At 35.9% G+C, this 15905-nt stretch overlaps 1 pseudogene; it reads left to right on the forward strand.

Annotated features, from left to right (window-relative positions):
* The first annotated feature begins 1570 nt into the window (after positions 1 to 1570).
* Positions 1571 to 1667, forward strand: LOC122123224 (annotated as a pseudogene).
* Positions 1668 to 15905: the final 14238 nt, after the last annotated feature.

The raw sequence follows: 15905 nt of genomic DNA on the forward strand, positions 1-15905 counted from the left end.
CACTTCCTTTATCATATTTGTACATTGAATATTCTAGCTGTACTTGCCCCTTGTTCATTTTTCATTCATTCTATGTCTTTACTATAATAACTCTCTGGTTTCAACTTCCTGATAGTCATTGTGTTAAACTATCTATTAATACTTTGAATGGTTTATATGCATTCCATGGACTTTCAATCCTGCATATTCTTGAACTGATGTCAGCTTATATTTCCATAATTGATTCATCTGCAGCAACAATTTGCTGGAGACTGGAGAGGTGAATCACCTAAACAAGATTTTATTCTCATCCATTTGGAAGATTAATCTTTAGTCAAAAAGAAAGTTAAAAAAATGGCTTAGAATGTATTCCTAACTACGAATTTTTATAAATGGCTTTGTACAATGGTGTGATTCTTTTATTTTACATGGAATAATATTTTCTACTGCCTATAAGTTTTGGAAAAATAAGAAAATTAAAATTTTATTTATTGGAATTCTATTTATTGGAATTCTATTTATTGGAATAAATAAATATCAATTTATTTGTCAAATTATCAACTAATTCTAGTAAGTTTTACTGTGTGAAATATAAAATCAGCACATATAAGTATAAAATATATAATTATATGTAATATAATTAAAAGGCACAGGTTTGCATTGTTCTGTTGTAGTTACTGTATCAAAGGCTACTCTGTTTTAAAGTATTATTCCATTATCTCTACCTTAGTGTTTGATAGAGTTAGACCTAAAGCTTTACCATTTGTAGATTTACAGCATGGAGGCAAGAGGAAACACTGTGATTAAAACAGTATAAATTTAATGCCTAATAACGAAAAGAAACATATGGACTTCTCCTGCAACTATGAAAATATTTGGTGATAAAAAGGCAGTAGTGTAAGTTCCTGCCTGGTTGGATGGTAGACAGGCCAGGACATTAAGTAATCATGCATATGAACAATTTTTTCACCTTCTTGGCTTTAGCTACTTTTGAAATGGAAGGTATAATAAACAATTATATTTTGATAAAATACCTTCTAGTCTGAACAGTTCTGTTTGAACTGTTCATCTCTCTATGATCCCTTGTAACCAAGATTAGTTTTGTTCTAGTAAGACAATCTATGCTGTCAGGGTAAGATATTCTGGTTGGTCTGTTCCCACATGGAAGAAGGGTAAAGGCTCAGGTAGACATTTGTGCCAGTAACACCTCATTTGGGAAAATATCAGCTGAAGAAGTTTAGAAGTAGCTCTTAAGCAACGCTTACTTTGAATCCATTAGGTCCACATAGCTAACACAGTTGGATAAATAAGTACTTGAAAAAGCCATCACCTTTGGACCTATCTATAAATAATTGAGAGTACGATCAAATTCCAAATAAAAAGACTTAAGATAGTCATTGACAAAAAAATTTGCAAATGTGAGCAATTGATTGATCAATATAATTTTTTTCTACTATTCACAGAATTTTAGGGAAATAAGATCGATAGCATTGTTAGGAACAATACGGTTTCCTTGTTACAAGTAGGCACCCATAGATATAGGCTTGTATAAAGATTGCATCATTAACTACTTAAATTTAGAGGATACTACATGCTTCAGTAGCATGAATACTCAAATTACAATGCAGAGATTAACATGGCACTTGCACAAGGATAACATGAAAATTTGAGAAGTATTCATATGTTTCATTCTTCAGATGCAAGAAATGAAAAACAGTTATTAAAACAAAATTACAACTGTAACAATACACGTAATTCATGTAATTAAATTTAGTTTGACATCAGTGTATTAAATATTCACCTCAGAAAGGCGTTTACATAGCATAAACTTTACAAAACTTTTCAAATTAGACAACATTGTCATTTTATCCCAAAGAAAAATAATATTAAGACCTAGAAAAAAAGGAATCAAACTGTTTCTATATGGAATGCAATCAGAAAGGACACATTAATAAACCTAAATATTATAAAATAATGTAGAATTCAAAGTATATCTAGGAGAAAATAAAATAAATTATGAACATTATGCAAACATAGAATATAGAATATTTTAAAATATACTTTTTCAGACAAGCACCAGAAATATTTTAGTTTCTGTACTACTCATTTCAACAGGTAAGTTAAAATTGTTTCTGATTAAAAAATCACAAACTCTGAAGAAATCATTATACATGTATACAAAAACTATTGAATACATTTTGACATCCAATGCAGGCAATTCACTTGGAAGAATTCTTCGGAATCCATGAATTTTTACAGTAAAATATTGGTGTTGCCAGGCACATGTGGCTTATGCCTATAATGCTAGCTACACAAGAGGCTGAGATCTGAGGATCATGGTTCCAAGGCAGCCTGGGAAGGAAAGTCTGTGGTACTCTTATCTCCAATAAACCACTAGAAAACTGGAAGTGGAGCTGAGGCTCAAGTAGTAGAGCGCTCACCTTGAGCTGAAGAGCACAGAGATAGCTCCCAGGCCCACAGTTCAAGCCCCATGACAGACCAAAATAAAATATATTGCTCTTATTTGGATTGTGAAAATATTTTGTAGGGACACAAAAGATCGACTTGCATTTTTGAAATTTAAGAAACTTAACCCGACCATTAGGACATAGGTGAACAATTTGTACAGCCTTCCACAACTTGATAGAGGTAGTGATACATACTTATCCTTTTGGCAATATCAAATGCAATTTTTTTCTATGTTGTTCTCCAGGCCTGGTTTTATATAATGGTTCAACAGAAGGAGATCAAGCGTATCTTTGCTAGCTCAATTCTCAGCAGCAAGATGTAAGGGGGACAAGAGGCCTTTAGTTGGGCATTGGTATCTGCATCATGATGAAATAATAAAGAAGTCACTCTGGTATTATTCCACGTATATGCACTGTGCAGGGGTGTCCATTCATCTACAGTTATTGCATGTGCCGCTTGAGACACCAACTCACTGACAATGTCTAATTGTCCACTGTACGCTTCTCGATGAAGAGGGGTATACTCATCGTCATCCCTACTATTCACATGAGTGGCCTTTTGGGAAAGAAGTCTCCGCACTGTAGTAAGCCGAATATTTTTGGCAGCCCAATGAAGAAATTTGCTTGGATCCTTCTCCATTTTTTTTCTTGCAATTGATATTATTCCTTATTTTTTCATCTTGTTCTTCATATTCCTAAGAATTGCCTAACCAGAAACTTTGAGTGCCAGTGGGAATGAGGTGTCCATGTATGTTCCTAATAGTTCACATTGGTTGAACTGGTCAGAAATATCCAGTGAATTTTCTGCAACTGTTTATTCACCATGATTTATTTTCTCTTTTTCCAATTTTACTATTCAAAATTATTCTAACTGGAGAGTAGGGAATTGATGGAGAGCAGAGGAAAGATGTTCCTCCTTATTCAAATGTACACACTGAAAATGAGGACCAGTAATGTCTTCATGTGCAGCTTATTCTAGGAATGAGAAATTAGGAAATAACGCCTTCTATATAAATGATTTGGGAAATGGCAGAGCAAAAACTGAAATGATGCAACCAAAAATATGAAAGCAAAATAAATTAGGATAATTATGGAGCAATCATATATCTATGAGAACCAAGAAAGGGAGAGAGAGACAGATGATGTGCAATGACCTAGCTAGCCACAAAATCCATGCCTCTGATCAATTTATAGAGCAAACAAAATTTTATTTTTTAAAAAAGATGGGAATAGAATTTATGTATTTACTTGAAATTAGTAAATACATTTATAGTAGCCTACATAAAGAGACATAACTTTGACCAAATTACAGACAATAAACTAATTCCTTGATAATTCTAGCAACAGATCTGACTGAAATCAGGTGAATCACACTTTTCCTGTAGAATGAAGAAATAGACATAATTAGGTAGTAAGTTATTGCTGTAAGATGATTGTCAGTACAAAATTCATATTTGACCTCTTAAATTGGTTATACTTTTAAGATACACTCATGGAGTGATTTGGACCGACGTGACCAAACAGGTGTTACTCTCTGGTTATTCCTGTGAAACACAAGTTGGATAAACTCTTTCCGGATTTCTGTAGAAAATCACTTTCTTTGCAAGACCATATCTATTCGCACTAAGAGTTAATCAAACCCATATTACGTTTGAATATCCCATCTTATTGGCAAAATAAGTATTGTCGATATGCTTGTTAGATATTCCTTCCAAAAACGAACAAACAAAAAGGATGTGTCATGTCCAGATTGTGTATGCATTTGAAGGTGTTTTGTACATGCACATGGATCTTTACCAATGGCTCTTTTGTGGGAGTAACTATGGCAACTTTAACAAATAAGGCTTTTTGAATATCTTTTCCAATATACATAACATCCCAGAGGAAGTCTTGCAATTTCTGAAAGTCCTTTGAATATTTTAGTATTATTTCAGTTCATTGACTATAGAGCTAAAATTTCTGAAATAAATATTGTTAAGATCTGAAAATGTAAGTGGGCATATAGGCTTTTTCATGCATCATTTTATGAAAACCCAGTTTTTATGAAAGTAAATGGAATAGAATAAAAGAATGTAAGTGAATTGGGTAAGCTAATTATTAGTATAACTTTGTTTTCTATTAACAGTCCATTGAATGTACATGATGCAGTTAAATTATTTCCTTTGTGTCTCTGTACTTCAATTAGTTTTAGAATCTTTATAGTTATGAGTGAATGTTTAGAATAAATAAAGGTCTTTTTAAATGATGAGAATTAACCTTGTGTTATGTGTCCTACTCCCAAGAAAATGAGTTATTTTTAAGTGTTAAGAGTTTATCATTTTCATTATCATTATCATAGGGAATCATTATCATTATCATAGGGAATTAAAAAATGCAGTAGTATTGATGTCTTTTTAAACCAATTGTATTCACAAGTTGGAGAGTCTTTAATTCATACTTAGGTCTTGGTGCCTATGATTTTTAACCTCTCATTCCTAACATTAATATGTCAGACTTCATTTTTGTGTATACGAAAGGTAAAATATTTATCTGGGGTGAAAAGTGATTTTTATATCAGTCTTTCTTTAATAACATTATAAAGTAGTACATTTCTCTCAAAATGTTGGGTATAAAAAGCAATCAAAATACTTCTAATGGTAAACAATTTAGGTGAGCTACAATATGGAAACAATTGCTCCAAAAGACCTGCAGTCTGTTTCCATCAGGAATTGGGCAGGTCATTCTTTCAGTAAGACTGTGTTAACCAGAGATGGGGTCCCCAGGCAGTGCAGTGTTGAGTGAAGGGATAAAATATGATTTCTAGTATTTTGAGCTAGAAATCAAGAATGTTATAGTTTAGCAGTTCCTTTCACCAGGGAGGTATAAATTGATTATGAACTTGGAGTTTTCATATTACAGTTACTTATTTTCTTTTTTTTTTTGTTGTTGGTCATGGGGCTTGACATCTGGGCTTGGGTGTTGTCCCTGGTCTCTACCACTTGGACCACAGTGCCACATCCAGTTTACTAGTGGTTTATTAGAGATAAGAGTCTCACAGTCTGTCCTGCCCTAGCTGACTCTGAACCACAATCCGCAGATCTCAGCCTCCTGAGTAGCTAGAATTACAAGCGTGATCCACCGGTGTCCGGCTTAGTTACCTATTTTCTAACAAAGATAAAGTGAAATATTATTAGAGTGTGCACAATAATTTTGGGAAATTTTCCTAGAATTAGTAGACTGAGTGCTGGTATTTAGTTATAAAATAGAATGAGGTTATTTGATATGGTGGGAATGGACCACAACCTAACACTTACCGTGTGTACAATGTTGTACTAGTAATTCCAACTCTGAAGACTTACATATAATCATCTTAGAATTAAAAATAGAAGTAGTTCTACTTTATGGGATTATTGTGAGGATTAAATTAGATACCAAAGGTAAAGTACTTGGAAAAACAATCACAGTTTGATATTTTCTACTTGTTATTTTATCATGTGATATATTCAAATATTTGTACTGTGATTTTTATATTGTGTCTATTTAGGATAGGCAAAGTGATGTATTGATATTCATTGCGTTGTTCACTTTTCTGTTATTATGAGGATAATACCTGCAAAAGAAATTTTCTGAGAAGGAAATTATCATATTGACTCATGGGTTAAGATCAGATGTCTCCATTGTTTTTCATTATATTTTTAGTAAATAGTTGTACGAAGGGTTTTCCATTCAATGAATCAGTTTTTAAGTATGATGGATCTTTACATAAATTTCTCACATCCTTCCAAACCTCACCCCACTTTCATTTTTTCCTAGTTTCATACTATTTGCATTGAATATTATGGCTTCACTCTCTACTTCCATAAGTCTCTTTAATCCTTCCCTTTGACTTTCCCTCACATTTTCCAAGTGATAGTTTCCTGGTATTCATTTTGTTGGATTAAAAGTTCAATTTTATAAGAAATTACACCTTTTAAATACTCCTCTGCAAATAGCATGCTTTGATTAATACTGTTGTTTAACTTGCATAAAATTCTGGCTTCCAAATACGCGTCCTTTGTGTGTCTGGCTCTGACGTTGTTTACTTAACATAATTTTAGATCTATCCATTTGTTTGCAAATGCTGTAACGGTCTTTATAATGGATGGGTGCAATGCAATTGTGTATATGCGCAACACTTTCTCCAACCATCCCTCCGCTAAAGGGCGTCTGGGCTGATTCCATAAGTTCTCTATGGTGAATAGTGCAGTAGAGAACATGATTGTGAGATTGATTTTACTGTAACCTTTGGGAAGAATTCACCACTGTTTTTCTGGGAGCAACCCTCTAGCCAATTTTCCAGAATAAGCACATCCCTTCCTTCATCTCCATCACAAGGTTTTTCAAGTTCTCAAAAACACACTACCCCCTACAGGTCTGAATCAGCTAAAACCACACTGTGCCCATATTCTTGTTGTTGTTGTTGTTGTTTTCTGTCCGGTCGAGGGGCTTGAACTCCAGGCCTGGGCGCTGGCCCTCAGCTTTTCTGCTCAAGGCTAGCAATCTACCATTGGAGCCACAGCGCCACCTCCAGCTTTCTTCTTTTTGCTTATGTGGTGCTGAGGAATCAAATCCAGGGCCTCATGCATGCAAGGCAAGAGCTCTACCACTGAGCCACTTTCCTAGCCCTGATGTGTCCATATTCTTTTAATACATTTTTCATAATTTTACACATAATTTAGGGAGAATCTTCTATGTACTTTCCTAATGTGGTAATGAGGGATATGACAATAGAGTAAAAGTAAGAGATATGGAATTTAATTAGCTACTATCATATTTAAAATAATTTTCAGCTCTCATAGCATCACTTACTATTTTAATCTTTTATTTGATTACTTCACCTATCCCCTAAATTATAGCATGATTTAACTACAAAGGCAAAAATGTGTGGTTTGACTTTGACACTCATGTGTGAGGATGCAAAATATGGGCAAATAAAGGGATTGGAATTAATAGCCATTATCCATTTTGTTAAATAGTTTTCTCAAACTGATTCTCACAATTCATATTTCATTCAACAAGAAACATGACTATTCCTTATGCTTTGCTCCTCATTAAACTTGTTTCCATGTTATTTTGTAATGAAGGATGATTTCATAAATCTACTGTAGATACAAAAACACATTAAAATATTTCTATATGTATGCATTGATATAAATATACACACATATATTATAAAAGTTATAATGATAAATTTTAACTTCTGAAACTGTACAATTTACTAAATTATTAAAAACATGGACGGCTCAGGCCTGGAATCCTGGTTACTAAGGAGGCTGACATCTGACGATCTTGGTTTGAAGCCATCCTGGGCAGGAAAGTCCATGAGCCTCTTGTCTCCAAACAACCAACAGAAAATCAGAATTGGAACTGTGGCTCAAAGTAGTAGAGTGATAGCCTTGAGAGAAAAGACTCAGAGATATCACCCAGGCTCTTAGTTCAAGAACTAAAATCTACCCCCAAAAAGTATTTAATTTACACCTGTGTAAGTACAGTATTTCTTTCACTCAAATGCACATTCATGCTCATTGCAAGGTAACTCTGTTGTATCTGGAGTACCACATAATATTATCACATAAGTAGAAAGCATTGCAACATGGGTAAACTCTATCTCTCTCATGGATTTTTCTCCACTCAATATTCAAATCTTGCAATTATTCAAATTATTTAAAGTCATCGCTTTTTTTCTTCAATACCCATAATAGAATTTCAATTGAGTGTCTTGTGTCTTCTAAATGGATGTTCTTACCACTTTGGCATGCCCCCAGCCCTAAATTATCCTGATTAACTTTCAGATTGAATCTCGCTTCCTACTTGTGTATGATCGTAGGCTCAGTCTACTTAGTGTTATTCTTCCTGGAATTTAGAATAACAGGTTCCTGGCATTGTGTACAGATCTTTCGGTCCAGTCTGAGCTTTAACCACTATCCTCACCACAGTAGGCTCCCATGAAGTCAGGATATTCATAAGCTTATCATAGCTATTTTTTTTGAGTCCGGTCATGGGGCCTGAACTCTGGGCCTTGGCGCTGTCCCTCAGCTCTTCAGCTCAAGGCTACCACTTTACCACTTGGGCTATAGCGCCACTTCCGGCTTTTTTCTTTTTGCTTATGTAGTGCTGAGGAATCGAACCCAGGACCTCATGCATGCAAGGCAAGCGTTCTACCACTGAGCCATCTTCCCAGCCCCTATCATAGCTATTTTTAAAAAACCTTTGAATTTCCTGCAGGTTCTTGAGTACTGAGTTAATTTGGGTTTGCTTGGGTTGTTTTGTTTCTTTTGAATGTATGTGTTGAGTTGTTCCTCATTTTTCCTTTTGTTTCTTTCACTCAAGTTCTTACCAATAGTGCTGAGAAACCAAATCTTTCTCAAGATAGTCAAGGTAAAAAATACTTATTCCAAAACAATTCCAGTAACATTTAAACACCTTCAGGAATTTCGAGAAGATAGCAGAGGAGAACCTGGTGGCTAAACAAGTTCTCGCAGAGAAAGCAGTTCTAATGTTCCAGTGAACAGTCGTAGGCACACCAAGTGTGCATCACAGTACAGAGAGTTTGGCCAGAGAGGGAAAATCCAGGTAAGGAGACAGATGTGAGCATTTTCTGGCAGCCATGGCTGCAGCGGCTGTGGAGGCTGTGGTGGCGTCAATAGCCACCATACCTACAACCCAGAGAGTTTGGGAAAAATGTGCCAGATGCAGCAGGTGAGCAGATTTTACTCAACACCAACAAGAACTGACAAATAGCAGATATCTTCATCCTGCAGATAGCAGAACATAGGCTACCCAGGAACCAACACTCCCGTGTGAGTACAAAACTGACATTCTCACTGATTCTCAAAGGAAGCAGAGGAGGGAAGGCCACTTCTCCCCCCAACAGTGGAGATATCCATCTTTGATACAGACAAAGGCCTGGCTAAGCAGCTAGCTCCAACTCAGTCCTTTGATGAAAACAAAAGAGTCATTTAGCGAGTCACAAGTACCTACCCTGACCTGCCATTCTGAACTCCACAACCAGGCAGAGAAAGCTACACCCACGAAGGAGTGGCTTTCTTCACTGGGTAAAAAGAGCCAGAGGCTGCACCTCTCTACAGCAGCCCTGACAATCAATTGAAACTCAGTAAACATAAACCCTGAGAATGGCTCCAGGCTGGGCTCTGTGAATGTCTCAGAAGCTAGCCCCTCAGGGAAAAGCTACTGTTTTCTGAAAGGCCTCAACTTTTCCCAGAACCCAGCCTTTTCACAGCAACTCCAAACTAGAGGAAACAGCCATCTCCCTCTTTTGTGATACTCAAAGCAGATCTCCCTCCCACTGAACTAGCCTCGGAGGAAGATCACAAACTTCTGGGTAAACCAACAGAATTTTTTCTGCCTGCCCAAACAAACTGACTTTAAAAAACCAATCAAGCCACAGAAAACGAAACACCACAAGCAAACCAGAGACTCCACCAAGAGACTGGTTACTGACAAAAGGGAGATACAGGATCTTCCCATCAACACCCCAAAAACAAAATCAAAGAAGTCTTTTTTTATATCTTTTATAATATTTACTTTTTAATTATAAAAAATTTTTTTTATTAATCTTTTTTTCTTCCTCTTATAACTCTTATTTTAGGTGTATATGTGTGTATGTGTGCTTTTTAAAAAAAATCTCTACTGACCTTTAGGTCTTTTTTGTTCTTTCTTTCTCATTCATTTTACTTTTTCATCTTTTGTTCTTTTGCATGAATTATTTGTTGTTCTGCTTATCCTCATATATACCTGTCATTGATTATAAGACCTTATCCCCCATTGTGTACATACTTAATTCATAAATGTATTCCTCAATTCAAAACTTCTTAGGATTAAATTCCTTAATAGCAGTATTATCTATTTATACCTATACAATATTTGAAGTATTTTTTAATTTATTTTTTATTGTGAAAATACTGTACAGAGGGGTTAAAATTACATGGGCAAGATAATGAGAACATTTCTTATCAAGCATTGTAGCCTCCTCCTTTGTTTCCCCTTCCCATCCCTTCCCAGCCTCCCACTGCCCCCCATTTAATCCCCCCACCACCAAAGTTGTAAAGTTCGTTTTCGACATGACAACTTGTACTTCTCATTGTTGCAACGGGTCCACCTGTATCTTATTTAAACGACTTGTTTTTCCTCTTCCCCTCCACAAATAATTATTTTTTTAGTTTTTCAGGTCTCCTTTCTATCCCTCCCCTCCTCTCATCCTATCCCCATTTATCTCTCAATGTCACTTCTTTAAATTTTCATTACTTTTAAGAGTTTCACTTTTTAAATTTAAATATTTGTCTTTCCATTTTTTTTCTTGTCTATTCTTTTAATTTTTTTTCTCTCTCCTTTCATTCTTTCCAATCCATTTCCCTCTTGAGAGTAGGACTTGGTTAATTTCACTCTCCTTTTACCTATCCACATCCCTCTAACCCTATTTTTCCACACCTTTCTCCCTAAACATAATAATTTCTGGTTTGTCAAATTCTTCTTTGCTATTCTTACCCCATTAATACATAGTTGTTTAATGTTGAATAGACTGTATCTCTTGAAATAGGTTGTGTCTGCAGACTTTTGACTATGCAATTACAGGACTTTGGTTGATGCTTGCCTTAAAATGGTGTTCTAGCACAAAACTAGCATTACTTTCATCCCAAATGGGCAGAACAAGCAAGAAAAACACAAGGAAAAATGGCAAGTCCGGGTATCTCAATTCCCACTCAAGATAATCAGGTGATAGAACAGATAATGAATAATCCAGAGGAGAGTTCCCAAAAAGCTCTACAAACATTACTGGTAAACATGGTGAATGAAATGATTGAAACCCTGCAAAGGACTCAGTGTGAGGGTGATAGGGAGAGAGAGGAGGCAAACCAAAGATCAAAACAGGAAGCACATGGGCTTGAGGAAGATACTAAAAGGTTGATACTGGAATTGTGTGAGCAGGTTGAGAACACTCAAAGAGAAATAAAGGAATTGCATGAGCAGGCTGAGATCAGACAAAGAGAACTACACAAGTTGCATGAATGTGAGAAATCTAATCAAAGAGTAATACAAGAATTGCAAGAGTGGGATGAGCATAGACAAAGATCAATAGAGGCATTCATGGAATCCATAAACAGACACCTGAAAGGAGTCAGGGAGACCACAAAGAGAATGCTGAATGGAGCCCAACAGAAGCAATGGGAGTCCAAGGAAAGCAAAACCAATCAACCAAGTGATTTGAGAATAAACACTGAACACAAATTAAGGAACTAAAGAATTTCATACAAGATCTAAAACAAAGCTCCAACAAAGATTTTGAAGCCATAAAAACCGACCAATCAGAAGCAAAAGAAATGAAAAAATGTAGTAGAAAGTCTTGACAGTAGGTTAGACCATGCAGAAGATTGAATCTCTGGCATTGAAGACAGCCTAGGTATTATAGAGAAAGAACATACAACTATCCAAGACAAATTCAAGAAATATGATAAATCTATTCAACACTTGGAAGACACCATCAGAAGGTCTTATCTGAGGGAAATGGGTGTAGAGGAGCACATAGAGACAGAAGTTAATGGTCTAGAAAATTTGTTTAGCAGGATCCCAGCAGAAAACTTCCCAACACGCAAAAAGATAGGCATATTCAGATACAAGAAGCTTTTAGAACTCCAAATAGACCAGACAAGAACAGGACATCCCATCATCACATTATAATCCACATGGGATCAATTCAGATCAAGGAAAAGATCCTTAAAGCTGCCAAGGAGAAAAGATCAGTCACCTATAAAAGAAAACCAATTAGAATCACCTCAGATTTCTCAACAGAGACAATTAAAGCAAGAAGAGCCTGGAATGATGTATGCCATGCCCTAAAGACAAACAACTATCAACCAAGAATAGTGTACCCAGATAAACTCTCCTTCATAACTGAAGGTAAAATAAAAATCTTCCATAGCAAAGAAAAACAAACAATATATGTCCATCAAATCAGCTCTACAAAAGATACTTAAAGATGTCCTACACATAGAAAACCAACAAGACCACAATAAAGACCAAGAAACCACACCCAAACAGAATCAAAGAACCATAGGAAGAATGCAGTAGGCGTAGCTCCCAAGAAGGAGGATAAAATGGCAGGAACATCCAAATACCTCTCAGTCTTATCTCTCAATATTAACGGATGTAATTCCCCAATTCTATGAAGCCATCATTACCCTCGTACCAAAACCCTCATCAAAGAAAGAGCACTATAGACCCATTTCTTTCATGAACATTGATGCAAAGCCTCTCAACAAAATTTTGGCTAATCGATTTCAACAATTCATCCAAAAAATCATACACCACGAGCAAACAGGATTCATTTCAGTGATACAAAGCTGCTTCAATATACGCAAATCAATTAACATAATTCATCACATCAAAAAGAGCAAGGATAAGAACCACAGGGTTATCTCAATAGATGCAGAAAAAGATTTTGACAAGATCCAACACCCCTTTATGGTGAAGGTCCTGGAAAAATTAGGAAACCATGGAACATTCCTAAAGCTATTTCCTCTAAACTCAGGAATGAGACAAGGATGCCCACTCTCTCTTCTGCTCTTCAATCTAGCATTAGAATGCCTATCTACACCAATAAGACAAGATGCGAACATAAAGGGGATCCCAATAGGGTAAGAATAAGTAAAACTCCCTCTCTTTGCAGATGACATGATCTTGTATTTAAAGAATCCACTCCCAAGTTACTCAAGGTGACTCAAAACTTTGGCAAAGTAGCAGTGTATGAAATTAATCCTCAAAAATTAATGGCTTTTCTGTATGCCAACAATGAGAAAATTGTGGCTGAAATTAGGAAAGCAACTCTATTCCTAATACCCCACAAAAAATGAAATACCTAGGAATTAACTTAACTAAATGAGTGAAGGACCTCTATGATGAAAACTTTAAATACCTAAAAAAGGAAATCAAAACAGACTTAGAAAGTGGCAAAAAAACCCCATGTTCTTAGATTGGAAAGATCAACACCGTAAAAATGGCAATACTTCCCAATGCTATCTATAAATTGAATGTGATACCTATCAATATTCCAACGTCATTCTTCAAGGAAATAGAAAAGGCAATCCAAAAATATATATGGAACAATAAAAGACCACGTATAGCAAAAACGATCCTTAACAGAAAGAACAGTGCTGGAAGAAAATAACAAATTTCAAACTCTTCTAGAAAGCCATAGTAATCAAAACAGCTTGGTAAGTGTGCCAGTGCACAAGAACAGACCTCAGGACCAATGGAATAGAATTGAAAACCCAGAAATGAACCTAAAGAACTACAGCCATCTAATCTTGATAAGGCAGCTAAAAAAAATAGAATTGAAGGAAGACAGCCTCTTCAGTAAATGGTGCTGGAAAAATTGGTTAACTACTTGTAGAAAACTAAAGCTAGATCCTTATATATCACCCTGCACCAGAATCAACTCCAAATGGATCAAAGTCCTCAGAGTCAAAACAGACACTCTGAAAACTTTACAGGATGGAATAGGAGAAACCCTAGATCTCCTTGGCAAAGGACGAAATTTTCTTAATAGAGACCCGGAAACAACAAATCACAGAAAGGTTGGACAAATGGGATTGCATGAAGTTGCAGAGCTTCTGCATGGCAAAGACATAGCTAGCAAGATCAATAGAAAGCCTACGGATTGGGAGAAGATCTTCACTATCCATACAACGGACAAGGGTCTCATATCTAAAATATACTTGGAACTCCAAAAAAATAAATCCCCCAACAACAAATCCTAAAAGAAACAACTGCCCAATAAATAAGTGGCCTAAAGGGAAACTTCTCTGAAGAAGAAAGAAGGATGGCCAATAGACACATGAAGAAATGCTCAACCTCCCTAGCCATAGAAAAATGCAAATCAAAACAACATTGAGATACCACCTCACCCCAGTTAGAATGGCTAAAATCAAGAACTCTAATAACAACAGATTCAGGAGGAGATGTGGATAGGGGAACCCTACTGCATTGTTGGTGGTAGTGTAAACTTGGTCAACCACTTTGGCAAGTGGTATGGTGGTTCCTCAAAAGACTCTACATAGAGCTCCCCTATGACCGAGCAATCCTACTTTTGGGCATTTACCCAAATGATCACAAAGAAGACCACACTAAAGCTCCCAGCACAACTATGTTTATGGCAACATTATTTACCATAGCTAAGCTTAGAACCAACACAAATGCCCTTCAGTAGATGAATGGATCAAGAAATTGTGGTATATATACACAATGGAACTCTTTGCCTCCATCAGAAAGAATGACATTTCCCCATTGTCAGGCAAATGAAAGTCTAGCAAAAAATTATATTAAGTGAAGTAAGCCAGGCCTAAATGCACATAGGCGCCATAGTTTCCCTTATTGGTAGTAAATAGTATATGTCTGAGACAAGCAGAAAAGGTAAGATTCGTTGATGTTATGTGAAATGTACCCCAACATAAGTATTCAAATATTTTTTTCTTTCATGCGATTGTTTGTAATATATTTATAAGATGAATTTTTGTTGCTTTGTATGTCCCTCCCACACGATATAACTCCTGTTTTCACTGTATTTTATGTTGGTATATTTTGTGGAGGGGAAGGGAAAAAACAAATCGTTTAAGAAGGGATAGAGTTGGACCCATTGTAACAATGAGATTTACAAGATGTTATGTCGAAAAACGAACTTTAAAACTTTTGCAAGGGGGGGAATAACAGGGAGGGGCAGAAGGGGTGAGATGGAAAGGGATAGAAAGGGGAAACAAAGGAGGAGGCAACAATGCTTGATAAGAAATGTACTCATTATCTTGCCCATGTAATTGTAACTCCTCTGTATGGTATTTTCAGAATAATAAAAAAAAAACCTTCATACCTATTAATGGTATATAAATTCTATGTGCTTAGAAGGGTCTTTTTATATTCACAGCCGTCTTTGGCATACACAGACAGATCATGGGTTATATGAAGATAATAACTTTCCAGATGCTTGCCAGGAGGAGTAAAACCTATAGTTTTTTTTTTCCCCAGAGGCTTCCCTGTTCATGAAAGAAATATGCTACTTGATGCAGGAATTCACAAAATTACATTACTAGGAAGAAGTTAAACAATCATCCAACATTACAGAGTTGAGGGAGATGAATTGATCTCCTGAATAATTTACTTTTGGGTCAAATAAAAGCAGGCTGCCATGAAGAGAGTAGACTTTAGAGAAACATGATGAGTTGTATGTAAATAGTTGCTTTGCTAATTTTCTTAATTTGTGAACTAATACAGGGAAATAAAGTACAGCAAGGTAAAAAAAATAAAGAACTCTGCATTGAAATACTCATTTGTGTGTGTACACACACGTGCATGTTCATGTGCTCATGCATGCATTCATCATTCCTGCTCTAAGCATCTGTGCTCCAGGATAGTGGTCTACCACTTGAGCCACTG

Source organism: Dipodomys spectabilis, unplaced genomic scaffold (genome assembly GCF_019054845.1).
Source record: "Dipodomys spectabilis isolate Male_0828 unplaced genomic scaffold, ASM1905484v1 ptg000226l, whole genome shotgun sequence".
NCBI lineage: Eukaryota > Metazoa > Chordata > Mammalia > Rodentia > Heteromyidae > Dipodomys > Dipodomys spectabilis.